Source organism: Sapajus apella, unplaced genomic scaffold (genome assembly GCF_009761245.1).
Source record: "Sapajus apella isolate SASKATOON/1434 unplaced genomic scaffold, GSC_monkey_1.0 scaffold38, whole genome shotgun sequence".
Lineage (NCBI taxonomy): Eukaryota > Metazoa > Chordata > Mammalia > Primates > Cebidae > Sapajus > Sapajus apella.
The window spans coordinates 19,932,506-19,947,458 of NW_022436978.1; the positions used below are offsets into that span (position 1 = coordinate 19,932,506).

Here is a 14,953-nt window from a genome sequence, read left to right on the forward strand (position 1 = left end):
GTATCATGCAAAGCACTTCCTTTTGCAGTAGCTCATTTAACATTCATGGGGAGTCTATGACATAGTAGGTTCAGAAATAATGTCTTTTCTTGTCATTGTTTTTCTCCCAAATACTAAAACAACCATTATATATATCTTACATAAACTTATCTTTTTAGAGCAGTTTTAGATTCAAAGTAAAATTGAGTGAAAGGTACAGAGATTGCCCACATACCCTCTGGCCCCACATACACACCACCTCCCCTACCATAAATTTCCCACACCAGAATGGTACATTTTTTGCAACAGATGAAACTACATGGACACATCATTATGACCCAAAGCCCAGAGTTTATGTCAGGGCTCACTCCTTGTGTTATACATCCTATTGGTTTTGCCAAACATCTAATGACATATATCCACCATCATGGTATCACACAGAATAGTTTTACTGCCTTAAATAACCTCTGTCCTTTGCCTGTTCATCTCTCCCTCCTCACCGACCCCTAGCAACCACCGATCCTTTTACAGTCTCCATAGTTCTGCCTTTTCTAGAATGTCATATAGTTCAAAGCATACAGTATGTAGCCTTTGCAGATTGGCTTCTTCCACTGACTAATATGCATTCAAGATTCTCCAAGTGTTTTCATGGCTTAATAGCTCCTTTCTTTTTAGCACTGAATAATATTCAATTGTCCGGAAAGCCTCTTGTTTTTCATTTTGATTTGCCCTTAGAGAGCCTAAGATCTGTCAAGGTTTTGCAATGGAGTGCTATTGGCATTTTAGATGGGACAATTCTTGCTAGTATAGGAATGCCAGATTTAATACAGAACTGGTCCTAGGCACAAATATGTATAGAACCTACATTGTTGAAATAATTTCAAACTACTCCCAAGGCCTAGCCTCTCACATGGAAAGTGTTGTCCCCTTTAAAAACCACTGTTGGGTCCTCTTCTCCCACTGCTACTGAAATCTAATTTCACCTTGTGCCATCCAATGCTAATACTCTTATGACTTATATATCTAGTACTAATTAATACTAATATCTGATGTAATGTCTGTTATTTAACAAGAATGTAATCTAATATTAATATCTAATACTTAACTAGAATGTGATTCAATAATAATCTAACACTGATACTAATTTAACATATATAATACTCTACTCATTACTAATATGTCTAATACTAACACTAATACTCTTTTTTAAAAAATTTTAGATTTAGGGAACACATATGCATGTTTGTTACTTGGGTATATCATGCACTGGTGGGTACTGGGTTTCTAGTATACTAATTACCCAAATAGTGAACACTGTATCAGAGAAGTAATTTTTCAGCCTTTGCCCTCTTTCCACCCTCCCTCCTCTGGAGTCCCCAGTATCTACTATTTCCATCTCTATGCCCATGTGTGCCCATTGGTTAGCTCCCACTTATATGTGAGAACATGTGGCAACTGGTATATCTTGAGCAAGTCTTTCACAGGCTCTGCATTGTGCCAATGGTTTTCCCATGCTTTACTTCATTGAATCCTCCCAATAATCATATGAGCTAGATGGTATTGTTTTCTCTACTTCACCAATGAGGAAACCGGGTATCAGAGAGAGAGAATAATTTTCTCAAAGTCACACAGTAAATGTTAGAGCTGAGAAGACAGAGTAAGAACTTAAAACCACTGCAGTAAAGTGACATTAAAGGCTCAAAGGGATTAATTTACATAAGGTCACAAAGTTAAATAGTGATCAGCAGAGGTTGGATGTGAACTCCAGCCTGTCTGACCCCACATCTCTGCTTTTTCAACTTTACTCACCAGTGTTAGAACTAAACAGCTTCCAGACATTTGCAATAAGCATGTGTTTGGTGCCTGCTGTGTATATAATGCCCTTTGGCAGGCTTGATAAGAGATATAAAGAAGTAAGCATCATTTTCCCCAGTCCCAAAAAATTTACTAGCATGTTGGGGAAATCACAGAAAACACTTATGAAACATTCCAGAAAAACAGTAACAATATAGGGTTAAGAGTCAAAAGAAACTGCAGGCAGAAGTGGTGCTAAAGGATATCGGAAAGAGAACTCCCTTTGGAGTGCGACAGTCACACAAAACATGAGGGAGTGAGTGGGTGTGAAAATGAGCAGGATTATGAACACAGGGGTGGGAGTGAGCAAGATGACCACCTGGCTGGAATGGGTAATGCCGGTGCCTTTCCATTATTCATCACACTCTCCCCGGAAGTAAATATTGACAGCAGTGAATGAATGTGGCAAGGGCATTTTCTAACATTGAAGAGTTGGAGATTCCGTTGGGAAGTTATATTAGGGTCATATTTTGGACTTTGAAGCAAAACTTGGCTTGCAAACATTCAAGACTCACTCCCAAGCAGCAGCGTGATAAGATTTATTTCAGATGGCAAATACCAACACAAAGCACACAAGGAAACAAATCTTAAGGGAAGAAAGGAAAGGTTTCTCATTAGTGTAGAGATTCGTAATAGGGGAGTCCTGTTCCAGTTTTTAAACTATTTTTGTCATTCTAAATGTAATAAAGGCACATTATAGAAAATTTGGAAATCACGATATAAAGAAAGCAAAGAATACATAATCTTATCACTTAGGTCATTATTATTTACACTTTGCGGAATTCTGTTCATTCAGGAAATATTTATTGAGCACTTACGACATGCCAGACATGACCCTAGACACTGAGTTTGCAGCGGTGAAGAAAACAACCCCAAATTCCTGGCTGTATGAAGCTTCCATATAGATACTTCTTTCTCTGTGTAAGAGTCTGTGGATGTGCACTCTTTGTGGGGACTTCATTCAATTGTCAGGCATGTAGAGAGTTTTTGGCTGATTCCCACTTCATGTAACATATGAAACATGCTTAAAAACGTTTACTATTACATTTACTAAAATTAAAATTATCATTTAATCTTATTAAAATTATTTGGAAACATTTTTATTGACTGTGTTAGTCACAGTCTGTAAATACCCACATTTTTATTTAGTTATTCTTACTAACATGGGGACATGAGTTAGTTTGTGAAGCTGCCGAAAGTGACAATAGGCATACCAAATTTGGCATATAACTTCAGGTATTCAAAGATCCTTTCAATTAAGAACCACAAATTGATCATTTCCCAATTGTTAGACATTTGAGTAATGAATTTTTACTATTATGACTAACACCTAATGAATATTCTTGCATATAAGGCTTTGTCTACATTTCCAATTATATAATTAGATTTCCAGAAGTGAAAACACAGAGTAAAAAAAATATGAACTTGTTTTAGGCATCAATCCACCTTTTGCTATTACTGCGTAAAGTCTGCTCTCATGTTTCTGTTCGCTGTTTTTTTTGTGTGTGTATTTCAGTAAGTTTTTGTTTAATAAAAAATTTTAGTGCTATTATTTACATTGTAATGGTTCATACTTATTTTATCCTTACCATGGAGTTTTTAAAATTAATATTAACTGACCTCCTTTGTCCCATTTGATGTTTCTTGTCTTGGACTTTACATTTTCTACTATAATATCATCACCTTGTGAAACTTTTTACCTATTATCATATCTGGTAATGGGAAATTTTTTGTTGTCCTTGAGGGTGGCTTTTAAATACAGAAATGTTTGTTATTGGGTTTGTATTTGTTTTTAAATTTGTATTCAATGTAATAAGGCACAAATTTTAAAAATCCAGTTTTCCTTATGTTTTAAAGTTGAGCTTAAGAAAAGTATAATTATATTTAGAAGTTTGGCAGATTTTAGCAATTGTTTCTAAAGAGCTTTTGGTAACGCTTGAGCCCATTTATAGATATTTAACAACTTTAAACATTAAAAACTGCATTTTTACTTTTAATGTATTTGTCTCCTTTTTAAAAGTACTTCAGTTGTCTGAATTAACAAATTGAAACTTCCTAAGTACACAAACCAGAAATCCAATGTTTACATTAGTAAATACAATTAAATTATTTTGGTTGCCAATATTGTACTTAAACTTCAGTTAGATTTCAACTTAAAATTTTAAGTCTAAATCACTTACTCAATTTAATGTATCAAGTTAACAATTTATCACATTTAAATTGAAGTTACAAGGCTGTAATGGAGCAATATTATTCAATGTTTAACAAACAGACTCTACTACACTAAATTAACCTCAATATCCAAGTACATAAGATGCCAAACATACACAGATATCTTCTTAACACACAATATTTACATATTTCAAATTTTGAAATATGCAGAACAGTTTCTGTGGCAATTAACTGAAACTCCTTAATTGTCAATCTTTTTAGGCTGAAAGAAATAAAGCCACTCACTCATTCTGGGTAACTTGGATGTCTTACAGCCAAAACTCCTAGCCCCAGTGTGACAGCCACATCTGCCTGTGGACATCTGGGATGATTCTTCTCACAGTTCTGGCTGCCAGACTGTACTCACACCCCCTTTTATAGATACTATTTGAAATTAAAAATTAAATTATAAAATTTAATTGGTCTTAGGCGTGTAGCCCACATCCTTAAGTTCAAATTGAAATAGCTGCTTCGTTATTTTTTGTATCTCCTTTTCCTTTTTCACTTCATGAACGATTTTTTCCTATATATTTTTTCTAGTAATCAGAAAACATTTACCCTATTTTTATTTTACAAGTGATTGCCTTTAACACACACTCAGACCCACACACATGCACATGATTCTCTCCATAACAAATATATTTAATGACTCCTAAATTAGATGAGAAACAGCATGCGTTATTTTTTTCCTTTGCCTTTCCTCACCCATTTTCCAATTTTTGTAGTTATCTGAGATTCTGGGTTCAGAATTTTACCATTAGTAGTAGTAGTAGCAGGATAGTCCAGATACTGACATTTCCCAATTTTTACATTTTATTGGTGATTTAACAGAAGCCTGCAAAGCCTGGAGGCCAGATGTGTGTGCTATGTTAACCCATTTTGCTGAGAAGCCCATTTTAAGGCTCTTAATATGTCCGGCCAAATTACTTCCCAGAAAAGTTATACTGATACACAGCCTCGCCAACCGTTCATGAGGGTATCTATCTCTGCAGTTTCCAGTACTGACTACTATTTTTAGAAGTTTTACTTATTTGGTAGATGGATGTGGTCTCTGGTTTTTATTTTCATTTGTTTATCTGGGAAAAAATTAAGTTGTTAGGTCCAACAATTACAGTGATCTTCCTCTGTTGACATTGTAGCCACTCATGAAGGAACTCTTGTAAATTCGGTAGATTTTGATTCAAGATCTTGTCTTAAATGTTACTAATTAATTTCCTGAGTACCTATTTTATAAACTTTTCCATCAGGCACTTTCTGGGAATGTACAGCTAAAAAAAAAAAGGTTCAACGCATAGTAGTTTTTAATATCAGGAATCCATGCACTCAGTTCTGGAACACTGGCACTGTGCTATATGAATTCCCATAAAGTAAATAAATTAGTGAATCAATAACTCCATGTTAATAGAAAACTACAGTCATTATAACTAATTTGTAAAACCTGTGGTACTGGCAAATATTATGATAAGATATATTGGCCTAATAGTGTTCTGCAAATAGGTTCTGATTTGCAAAACTAACCAACACAAAAGCAATCATTTCACGTGAAAATACTCATATCAGACATGTTGACTGGAGTGATTGAAAGTCACTCACTTAAAACTAATAAATAAATACACTTGTCTCCCTTATAATACTGGATGGTCGTACCCAGTTCAGCAGTATTGCTTAGCATTATTCTTGCTCATCAGCAGAAGTGACTTAGAATAAAATGAAGCTACCAATTTCCTTGACAAATAGAGGGGGAAATTGTGTGTGTGTGTGTGTGTGTGTGTGTGTGTGTGTGTGTGTACATGTAAATAGCAAAGATAGGAATAGCATTTCAAACAGAAGGAACAGCATGAACATACACATGAAAGAAATCAGTAGCCAATGTTCACTCTAAGGCTTGTTGCCATGGCTAACTTCAGTCAGATAATTACTACTACATATCAGATTTTTACCTGTAAACATCCTGGTTTGTATAAAAATTACAAAGAGAGGGCAGATGCCATGAAGTAACTTCACTCAGAAACTATAAAAATAAGGTTAAATGAGGTTGCAGTGTATTTTAGCACAAGTAAGAAAGTTTCACAGATATCCATTCAACTTACTTTAAACCAGGTCGAGTATAGCACAACTTAGATAATATTTACAAACATTCTGCAATTAATTATGGTAATAATAACTGACTTGATAGAGCCTACTCTATGCCAGACACATGCATTATCTCATGTCATCCTTATAACAATCCCATGAAGTAGTTTCTCTCATTTTCCCTATTTTTAAAGATGAGAACTTAACCAAGGTGATGAGCTAATAAGTGGAAGATCCAAGATTTGAACCCATGCTGTTTGATCCCAGAGCCCATGCTTTTAACCATTACTCTAAAAATAATGATAATGAAGGTAACTTTGGAACATGACAAATGTATTTCACTTTGATACAAAGCCATCATCTCTAAAACCTGTCTCTATGTTTACTTTTTCATCATTGTGGAGTGGAACATAAAAAGTTACTTGTGCTTCAACAAGAGCTGTTAGTCATGCTGTTCTCTCTCTCCTCTCTCCACTTCATTCAGGATCAAGGTCGTTGTGCTGAAAATGTGGCCTTACAGTCACTTCCATTTTATGACCACAAAATGTGATGTCCAAAACACAGAAATATGACTTTATGGCAAAAACATCTAGAAAGAGATTTCTTACTCTAACACAAATGCCTGTAATAATGGCAAAAGAAAAGCAGAAAATTATGGGTAAAGTAAATTGCTTTTTTTGTATAAACACTATTTTTTTCAAGGTCTTGTCAGTGTAAAAGGCCTTCTTTCAAATCACTAAAGTCCCTTCACCCTCTTTTTAATTTTGCCCTTTCAGTCCTTATCCTCCTACTTCATCAAAAGTCAAAGTTACGAAAACACCTAAATTAACCCCTTTCTCACATTATCATTTCTAGTTTCCAGGAGTTATTAAGCAACCCTAAATCCAGACTGCCACTGATAAAAGAAGAGGAATAGAAGGCATGGCAAATGAGAGACAGATATGAAGGGAAATGCCACCGAAATGACAAACACTGCATGTTGGCAGACAGAGGGCTGATTTCCTTTTTCCATAAAGAGCCCTTCAACCCCATAAGAATAACACTGAGGGCCCAACAGAGAGACTGGCAAAGGACATGAACAAGCTGCTTACATCAAAAGAGAACCAAGTGGGTTTTAATCATTTGAAAAGATACTCAACCTCAGTCGTAATTAAAGAAATGCAAATTAAAATAATAAGATACAATATTTAACTGTCATGTTAGGCAGAAAACAAACCTGGCTGTTAGGAAACAGTCACACTCCTGTATCATATTTGGAAAACAATTTAGCAATATTTGTCCAAATGTAAAATGTATGTGCCCCATAAGCAAGCTATTTGACTTTGAAGAATGTATACTACAGGTACATTTGCACTGTTGGCCCAGAGATAGTAACAGCAGTATTACTGATAGAAGCAAATCCCTGGAAATATCTCAGATGCCTTTTAGTTCATACCAAACACCATTAAATACTTCTGCAGGCAATATGAGGAACTGGTCAACCTGAGGTGCTGGATTAAGGGACCAGGGTCAGAAGTCAAGATAGTAAATTAATTACTTTTACTATATACATTTTTGTGCATTTTGATTTTTTTAAAAGAACGTGTATTGAACAAATAAATCCACTAAAACAAAAACATCTTGAAGATGCTTTTGGAGTTTCAGAGAAGAAAACCAAGGAAAAGCAGCCATGAAATTTTCAATTTCCTTCAAGAACGGATAGTTCCAGGGATTATAAGGATACGACCAGAGAGGACAATCTGGAAATAAACCTCAGGATTATATGCTAAATTTGTTGTGCTTGCTGTTTTCACATCCTGTGTCATATCTTCTTAAAAAAGGACCAAATTTTGCCTATCATAATGTTAACAGTACTTCCCTGTTGTGATATGAGAAATTAACTCACAATGGGAACAGAAATAGTTCAAATCATTTAACTTACCAAATAGCTATAATCATTAATGTTCTTTAGGCTGTGTTCCATACAATCAGAATACTTTCCTATTTTCAAAACATCCTCCATAACCTTGGTAAAAGCTTCCCATTGTAAGGCCATGGCTTCTAAGGCACCATATTCTTATCTCCATTACTATGCAACATAAGACTAGTGGTCTTACAAATTCCTCGTGTTTGCCAAACACATTACATGGAAGATCACAGTGTTAATTTGGAAAGGGAAACAGTTTTATGGCATCTAAAGGACTGAAAAAATTACCTCTAATCCTTTTGGGAATCAAAGAGGCAATAAAGTGAAATTGAGTGCAGAAAGACTCACATTGTAAATCCATTTACTACCAAGCCTTGTTTACACAAGGATTTATTCGTGCCAGTAACTAGTCACCAAAGCTTAATAGCATGACTTTACCAGAATTTCATTTAAAGAAGTGTCTGATATTTTTTCACAAATAGTGTTCAGCTGATTAAAGCCTAATTACACACATTGAATTAAAGGTGTGAGTACATAATAAAATGTTCCAGCTAAAAGGAATCTGTGCTGGTGTTTGATTTCCAGCTAGTAATTTGGCTAGAATAAAATGGAAACAAGAAAGCAGAATTATTTAAAAGGTGCAGCTTTACGACAACATGCATTTCTAAACTGGAAATAGAAATATACAAATATACCATCCACTTTTTAAATGGGATGTGCTGAAATCTAAAACAGCCTTTTCTATTATCCAACATTTATAATAATAATAATGCAAACCACACTCACAGTAGCCAACAGCCAGAAAAAACATATTTCCATTTTAACGCCTTTAGATGATCAAAGCATCAGCTTAATATAATCAGCTGAAATCCATTTACCCGAGAGCTTGCCACTGTGCCCAGGGACTGCTTTCCCTTCCAGCCCTATCTGTTCTGGAACAGGTGCTATACTAGTAAATTAATTAGTCTGTGGAGAAGCACCTTGTTCTCCATCTCCACAGGCCTCTTGTGGGTCAGGGCCTTGAGGACTTCGCCATCTGGGCAGAGTTTCCCCCAGAGAAACAATCAAAGCCCACAGATTGCAGCCTACAGAGAAAGGTTCCGATGACAATTAACCTTATTAGGCCTCATTTTTTACAGTTTATAGTGTGTCAACATGTTGGCTCCATAAATAATCTGCTACATCAAATAGGTGAAAATAAATGCCATCTCTCTTTGTTAAAAGTTTTAAAGTCCTCTGGAAAAGAAGTTTAATATTCAAGAGAAATGGCATCATTTGTAAATATACAAAAGTTGGGATTATTGAAAAGGACTCTAGATGGGCTCTAGAGTTCACATAAAATTCATGAAAAAACTAGCATCCATTTCTGCTGGGTGTGAATTTAACAGAAGGGGTCAATTTCTTTACCGTATCTTTCAAGTTTTTCTGTCCCAGGCACAATGCCTGCTATGTATGTGATCTTCTAACATCTGGCTAACTTCAGAAATATATGTTTCCTTTTAAAAATTACACTTTTGTTCCTTTCTCCAACTACAGTTATGCACATAAGATCCTGTTGTCCTAGGAATACAAAATAAAACCAATCAAGACAATTAACATCCACAGCTTGTCACTGAAGCAACAGATATTTAAGCCCACATTTTTAATCAAAGTGAGCTTAATTAAACACTTCACAAATGACTTTGCAGCCTGGCACCAAAAAAAATGCCACATTTTAAAAAGTCCTTAAACATAATGTAAAAGAGAGTTTACTAACAGATTATCACAAAGATTCTTGTGCGAAATGCCAAGATTTCTTATTTATGTTCTGTTCTTCAATTGTTGACAGGGTTTACTGGGTTCCACCAACTCTTTCAATTCTATGACATAATTCAGAGTTAGGATTTTAAACTTGGGAAAATATGCCCTCCCTGTTGGCTTCTCCCTTTTTTGCAGCTTCCTTAGACAGCTACAGTAGGGCTTCCCAGTCGCCGCTGGGTTAATGATGTGTTTGGAAGCTTGCTGACAGTGTGAACAGCATTGTCTCCTCACGTATCCCCCGTGTGGATTCACGTGTAAGTTGAAAATATTTGCAAACTCAAACTGCTTGACATGAAAGCCCAGGAACTCGTTCGATTCTGCCTAAAGTTAGTTCTGTGGGATTAGAAGTAATGGAGGGAGAAGAAACTTTCCATAAAATGTAGTTTTTATAGCTTCAGAAAATATCAGACTCGAGACTACCATTCTCATTCAGAAGAAATTTCTACTGAAGCTCCCTTTGGAATTTGGATATAATGTGTTTAGCTTGGAATTTCCCTGGTCCCCTTATAATGCTTTTATTATGAAAGCATAAAAAATGAAATTTGAGACTTAATGGCTACTTTACTTGCCCTTCTGCTTTTGGTCAGAAGAAAATATGGAAACAAGAAACATAAAAGGATTCCCGTAATGTATACGAACGTTCTTATTTAGCACCTTCCCTTTTGTTATTAAATATATATTTGCCATATTCATTAATAAGTATTAGCTTCAATCTAACACTATTATAACTGTTTTTAATTTTATGACTTAATATTGTGATTATATACTGGCAAGAGTACTTGTGATGGAAAAGTCAAAGAATCATTCGCTAATAGAAATATTAAGAACTTGAAGCTGAGAGTGGCCATGAAGTGAAGGTGTCTATCTTGATATTGAAGAAAAGGTTACAACAGCCTCTGACAAAACAGTGCCCTCTAGTGGATACACAAACACCTGGAGTCAAAGCAATTCTCTCACATGGCATGGGGTCTGGAGTTGGGACTCTGGGTGCATAAAGATGTCTTACTATTATTGCACTAAGAGCAGCAACTAGGGTAATCCCAAAGACAAGAAGGACATGCGTCATTCACACAGCAAGCATATGTTGAGGGCCTACCACGTGCCAGCACTGGTGCTAAACACATTGGCTAAAGATGAACAAAAGAGCATCCCTGCCCTCAAGCTCACAGACTAAGATAATCACATTTAAGAGAAGAAGAAGCATGGAAGGAAGAGAAGTAGAAAGATGGGAAGGGAAGCTAGGTTATTAAAAGAGAGAAAAAAATTGAACATTTTCATATTGGCTGTTGCCAAAAAGTGGTAAATCCAACCAACCAAGAATTGAAGTAGTTATTGAATACCTACGATATGTCCAACCTCAAAAGGAATAGCAGAAGATAAAACTAGATAAACTCTGTTTTCCATAACCCAGGGAGTTTTTGTACTACTATCATTTAGAAGAAAGAGCCTAAGATCCTGATGTCAGCAAGATCAGGGTTTATACAGTTTGATGAATCCTCAGGAGCAAGGGAAAAGGACATTTCAGAGTTCACTATGCTCCCCAAGATGCCCTCCCAGGAGATCATTCCACGCACTCTGACAGACGGGTATAAGGGTTCTGGTGGCTGGGCATGAGGGAATCAACCTCAAACTTGAGACTGTGCATAATCACTAACTGGAAACTAAAAATAACAAATAAACCACAGATCCACCATGTCTTTTTCAGCATTAATCATATTCTATTTTCACCTTGAGTCCTATAAAGCACATCATGGTAATATGTACCTTGATGCAGTGTTGCACACACACATTTTGTGATATACCACTGAGTCATAAATGCCCATGGTGTTATAATCAAATGGAAACAATGAAGTTGCTTTGGTGAACAATCAAAAGATACAGAGATCCAAGGGAATCAGAAAGAAAACAAGTGACAAATGTAACTGGTAAATATTTCCTCTAGGATCCTCAATAATAAAAGCTTTTATTGCACCCTAGTTTGATTAATTATTCCATTTCCCATGTGGCTACACTGAACTCTATAACCTATTAACACTGTAATTCATTTTGTTTATACACCTGTCACCTTTTACTAGACAAACTTCTCGAACCTCCTTGAAGCCAGGGACTATGCTATCAATCTCTGTATCCTCACTTTCCAATGATTTCCAGAACAATACCTAGCACAAAATAGTCACTAAACTAATATTTAATGGTTGAGTTACTACTCAAAATGTGTAATATGTTGAAAGGATTATATTATACCTCACCCAGATTTTGCTGAGAAGAAGAAGATGACAGGCAGTTTAGAACCCAGATACTACGCTTTTCCACAGTCTTCACAACCTGCAGACCAGGAGATTCCCTTTGGTGCCTCCACCACCAGGGCCCTGGGTTTAAAGCACAAAATTGGCAGCCATTTGGGCAGACACCAAGCCAATGCAGGAGGTTTTTTTCATACCCCAGTGGCACCTAGAATGCCAGCAAGACAGAACCATTCACTCACCTGGAAAGGGAGCTAAAGCCAGGGAGCCAAGTTTTCTAGCTCAGTGGATCCCAACCCCACAGATCCCAGCAAGCTAAGACCAACTGGTTTGAAATTCTCACTGCCAGCACAGCAGTCTGAAGTCAACCTGGGACACTTGAGCTTGGTGCGCAGAGGGGCGTCCACCATTGTGGAGGCTTGAGTAGGTGGTTTTCCCATCACACTGTAAACAAAGCCTCTGGGAAATTCAGACTGGGCAGAGCAGACCACAGCTCAGCAAAGCCACTGTATCCAGACGGCCTCTCTAGATTCCTCCTCCCTGGGCAGGGCATCTCTGAAAGAAAGGCAGCAACCCCAGTCAGGGGCTTATAGATCAAATTCCCATCTCCCTGGGACAGAGCACCTGGGGGGAAGGGCAGCGGTGGGTGCAGCTTCAGCAGATTTAAATAGTCCTGCCTGCCAGCTCTGAAGAGAGCAGTGGATCTCCCAGGATAGTGCTTGAGCTCTGCTAAGGGACAGACTGCCTCCTCAAGTGGGTCCCTGACCCCCATGCTTCCTGACTGAGGGATACCTCCCAGCAGGGGTCCACAGACACCTCATACAGGAGAGCTCCGGCTGCATCTGGCAGGTGCCCCTCTGAGACAAAGCTTCCAGAGAAAGGAAAAGGCAGCAATCTTTGCTGTTTTGAAGCCTCTGCTGGTGATACCCAGGCAAACATGTCTGGAGTACACCTCCAGCAAACTCCAGCAGACAAGCAGCAGAGGGGCCTGACTGTTAAAAGGAAAACTAACAAACAGAAAGGAATAGCATCAACATCAACCAAAAGGGCATCCACGCAAAACCACATCCATAGGTCACCAACATCAAAGACCAAAGGTAGATAAATCCACAAAGATGAGGAAAAGCCAGTGCAAAAAGGCTGAAAATTCCAAAAACCAGAATGCCTCTTCTCCTCCAAAGGAACATAATTCCTTATAAGCAAGGCGAACAAAACTGGACTGAGAATTAGATTGATGAATTGACAGAAGATGATGGGTAATAACAAACTCTCTGAGCTAAAGGAGCATGTTATAACCCAATGCAAGGAAGCTAAGACCTTTGAAAAAAGGTTAGAGGAATTGCTAACTGGAATAACCAGTTTAGAAAAGAACACAAATAACTTGATGGAGATGAAAAACACAGCATGGGAACTTCGTGAAGCATACACAAGTATTAACAGCCAAATCAATCAAGTGGAAGAAAGGACATTAGAGAATGAAGATCAACTTAATGAAATAAAGTATGAAGACAAGATTAGAGAAAAAAGAATGAAAAGAAATGAACAAAGTCTCCAGGAAATATGGGACTATATAAACACCAAATCTATGTTTGATTGGTGTACCTAAAAGTAATAGGGAGAATGAAATTAAATTGGAAAACACTCTTCAGGATATTAACCAGAAGAACTTCCCCAACCTAGCAAGACAGGCCAACACTCAAATTCAGGAAATACAGAGAATACCACAAAGATAATCCTTGAGAGGAGCAACCCCAAAAGACATAATTGTCAGACTCACCAAAATTGAAATAAAGGAAAAAATGTTAAGGGCAGTCAGGGAGAAAGGTCAGCTTACCCACAAAGGGAATCCCATCAGAGTAACAGTGGATCTTTCTGCAGAAACCCTACAAGCCAGAAGAGAGTAGGGGCAATATTCAACATTCTTAAAGAAGTTTCAACCCAGAATTTCATAACCAGCCAAACTAAGCTTCATAAACGAAGGAGAAATAAAATCCTTTACAGACAAGCAAATGCTGAGAGATTCTGTCACCACCAGGCCTGCCTTACAAGAAGAGCTCCTGAAGGAAGCACTAAACATGGAAAGGAAAAACCGATACCAACCACTGAAGAAACATATGAAATTGCAAAGACCATCGATGCTAGGAAAAAACTGCATCAACTAACAGGGAAAACAACCAGCTAGCATCATAATGGCAGGATCAAATTCACAGATAACAACATTAACCTTAAATGTAAATGGACTAAATGCCCTAATGAAAAGACACAGACTGGCAAATAGGATAAAGAGTCAAGACACATCAGTGTGCTGTAACCATGGACCCATTTCACATACAAAGACACACATAGGCTCAAACTAAAGGAAAGGAGGAACATATACCAAGCAAATGTAAAGCAGAAAAAGCAGGGGATACAATCCTAGCCTCTGATTAAACAGACTTTAAACCAACAAAAGTCAAAAGAGACAAAGAAGGGCATTAGATTATGGTAAAGGGACCAATGCAACAAGAAGAGCTAACTATGCTAAATATATATGCACCCAATGCAGGAGCACCCAGATTCATAAAACAAGTTCTTAGAGACCTACAACGAGACCTAGACTTCCACACAATAATAGTGGGAGATTTTAACATCCCACTGTCAATATTAGACAGATCAATGAGACGGAAAATTAACAAGGATATTCAGGACTTGAACTTAGCTCTGGACCAAGCAGACCTAATAGACATTTACAGAACTCTCCAAATCAACAGAATATACATTCTTCTCAGCACCACATCACACTTATTCTAAAATTGATCACATAATTGGAAGTAAAACACTCCTCAGCAAATGCAAAAGAATGGAAATCATAACAAATAGTCTCTCAGACCACAGTGCAATCAAATTA

The 14,953-nt window shown here is 37.1% G+C and overlaps 1 protein-coding gene across 3 annotated transcripts in view; it reads right to left on the reverse strand.

Annotated features, from left to right (window-relative positions):
- The window catches only part of LOC116565015, a 719,225-nt gene that overhangs the window by 399,393 nt on the left and 304,879 nt on the right, over positions 1-14,953 (reverse strand). The gene's annotated exons all lie outside the window — the stretch shown is intronic.